Source organism: Loxodonta africana, chromosome 2 (genome assembly GCF_030014295.1).
Source record: "Loxodonta africana isolate mLoxAfr1 chromosome 2, mLoxAfr1.hap2, whole genome shotgun sequence".
Classification (NCBI taxonomy): domain Eukaryota; kingdom Metazoa; phylum Chordata; class Mammalia; order Proboscidea; family Elephantidae; genus Loxodonta; species Loxodonta africana.
The window spans coordinates 75,626,281-75,629,201 of NC_087343.1; positions in this window are offsets into that span (position 1 = coordinate 75,626,281).

The following is a 2,921-nucleotide window of genomic DNA, read 5'->3' on the forward strand; positions in this document are numbered from 1 at the left end:
ATTTGGACTTTGGTCCTGGGGAACCACTCATGGGCCTCAGTGTCCTCTACCTCCTCTCAAGTTAGGATCTCATTACCATTCTCTTTTATTTCTACTCAAATGGAATATTATTTAGTCTCTATGCTTCTGCTTCACCTGTTCTATCATGTCACATATGTAATTTTGTCCCATCGTTCCTAAAATAGGACTCCCATTAACTCACTCTCCTACTCAAAAGTCTTCAGTGGCTGCCTATCATCCACAGAATTCATCCAACTGTCTCAATCTGGCATTCAAGCATTGCTGTGCTAGGGCTGCAGCTTACCTCTCCAGGTTCCCTTTTAATATCTCCTTGTGTGCCCCCTACATCCAGGCACATGGGGTCACTTGTTTCCCCTATGCTTTCAAAGCCCTCCCTAAATGCTGTTCTCTGTCCAGCCCCATCTCAATCTTTTGAATCTGTGCACCTTTCAAAGCTTTGCTCCAATGCCTCCTCCTCTGTGAAGCCTTTTCTTAGACCCCCAGGAGGTTGTACCTTCTCCCATCTCTGAACTCCCACTTTGTACTCCTTCCAAGGTTCTTTCATTATACCATGTGCTTGTCTGGTCCTTAACACAGGATCATAAGCTCTCTGAAGGCAGGGACGACCTTATTCATCTTTCTATTCCTGTGATAATCACCATAGGCCAATGTTGCATGGTGTTGTTGTTCATTGCCTTCAAATCAGCTCTGATTCACAGTGACCTTCTGTATAACAGAACAAAACATTGCTGGATCCTATGCCATCTCCATAATGTTTGATATGTTTGAGGCCATTGTTGTGGTTACTGGGTCAATACATCTCATTGAAGGTTTCCCTTGTTTTTGCTGACTTTCCACTTTACCAGACATAACGTTCTTTTGTGCATAGTGGTGCTGAAATAATGATAAATTGCACTAGGTAGAGATGAAATTGGGTGACTGACAAGGTGTCCCAGAGAACACTTCAGCTTCACTGTATAAGAAGCACCCCTGCAACCCCAACCCCACACACTCGAAAGATTTCCAAAAGTTCTATGAGATGCTAACAGGTGCTCTCCAAAGCAGTCAAATATGCTTAGGAAAAATTGAATTAGATCTTTAAATGATTTTCCATGAAATTGTTTTTACATCTTTCATATACTATTTGTCATTGTGATCCTCCAAAGGAAAAGCAATCTGCACTGTTCCTCTACTCCTACGCATAGACATTATTTTAATCACTGAAAACTTCTTTTCATGGAGAAGTATTTGGGATGAGTGTTCTATAGGACCCACTTTAGGAAACATGATGGGAAGCAATGGAAACCAGACCCCAGAGCGGGTTTTCCCAGTTCCCCACTACTCTGGTTCACTTTGCCTTCTGGAGCCTGGAGCCCAGGGAGGAAAACAAGGGGCTAGTGGCCAGGGCAGGCCAGCAACTGCAGCCACGCACCAGTCCACCAGACCAACCACTGAGCCCGAAGAAATGGCCAGTCCAGGGTATTTTTCAATGTAACCAAAAGGAATCCAGTCATTAAGGCTGCAGGCTGGAGAGAAGGAGGGTGGAAAGAGATAACTTCATTGCTAGAAGCAAATCAAATTATTTCCTCCTATTCTTCCTCCTCTTTCTTCTCCTTTTACTCCTTGTTTTTCTGCTCTCTCTCCTTCTGACAGATACCTCTGTTAGGTGGTTAAAAGCACTTGGCCCAATGCCTAGCAGCTCACCTAGATGCTCTGGTTTGTCATGCTTCCCTGTTTAATTACTGTTATCAACGTTTAGCATTTTTGTAAACTCAACACACTGAATAGTGAGGTTAATGGAACCAGTAACACAGACTATTCTATAAAAATGTTTAATGCATTATTAGCTTCGATTTATCTTTTTTTTTTTTTTCCGCATCTTATAAATTTTTCCTAATGAAGCTATTGGCTTTCCAGTGGGGGCTTTACTTACTCAGTATTAGATTGTTAATTCCTCTGGACTTGATTAAAGTCTGTGTATTACAGCTTCTAATGTTTCCGCACTGGATAATTTCGCCAGTGTACATGCATCTGGAACTCAACAAATCAGTCAAACTTGAAGCCCAAGGGAGAAGCACTTGCCTAGCTCTGGCCACTCCTGGACCTTAGGTCAGCTACTCCCCTTCTGGTCATCCCCTTTACTTCCTCTACTCTTAATTCAAAGGAGCCCTGGTGGTACAACAGTTAAGTGTTTGGCTGCTAACTGAAACTTTGGTGGTTCAAACCCACCCAGTGGCTTCAAGACAGAAAGACTTGGCAATCTGTTTCTGTAACAATTATAGCCAAGAAACCCCTATTGGGCAGTTCTACTCTATCACATGGAGTCGCCATGAGTTGGAATTCACTTGACAGCCCCCAACAACATTTTTAATTCACGAGGTCATCGGAAGACTAAAGGATGCAAAAATATTTGAGTATAGGATTTTTTTTTTTTAAATAAAAGGGTCAGTCTTTAAAATTGCATATATTCACTCAAAAAACATTTGTTGAGCACCTCCTGTGAGCCAGACCAGTTACAAGGCACCAAGGATACAAAATGAATCAGCCAGATACATGCCTGGACCCCCTGGCCTCCTGGAGCTTACATATACAGGGGCAGATAGTCATTTAAGCAATTTTTTAAATCTTGTTTTCAGGAATGTAAAAAAAAAAAATGGCAATAGGGAATTTTGTTGTAGGCAAATTAAATAGGCTTAATCAGATGAGCTTTAAAAAAAAATACAGTTTTATTTAGAATGCAAATAAACTCTAGAGGCAGAAGATACTTGTTACTTTTCTTCACAGTGCAAGCTGTCCCTGAAAAATATCAAATCCTTTGGATTGCATTCCTGTACTATATAAAAGCATGCCAAGAAAGTAGAGACAAACAACAGTGAAGGTAAAAAATAGGGATGTAAAAAAATGGAGCATGAGGAAGTCAG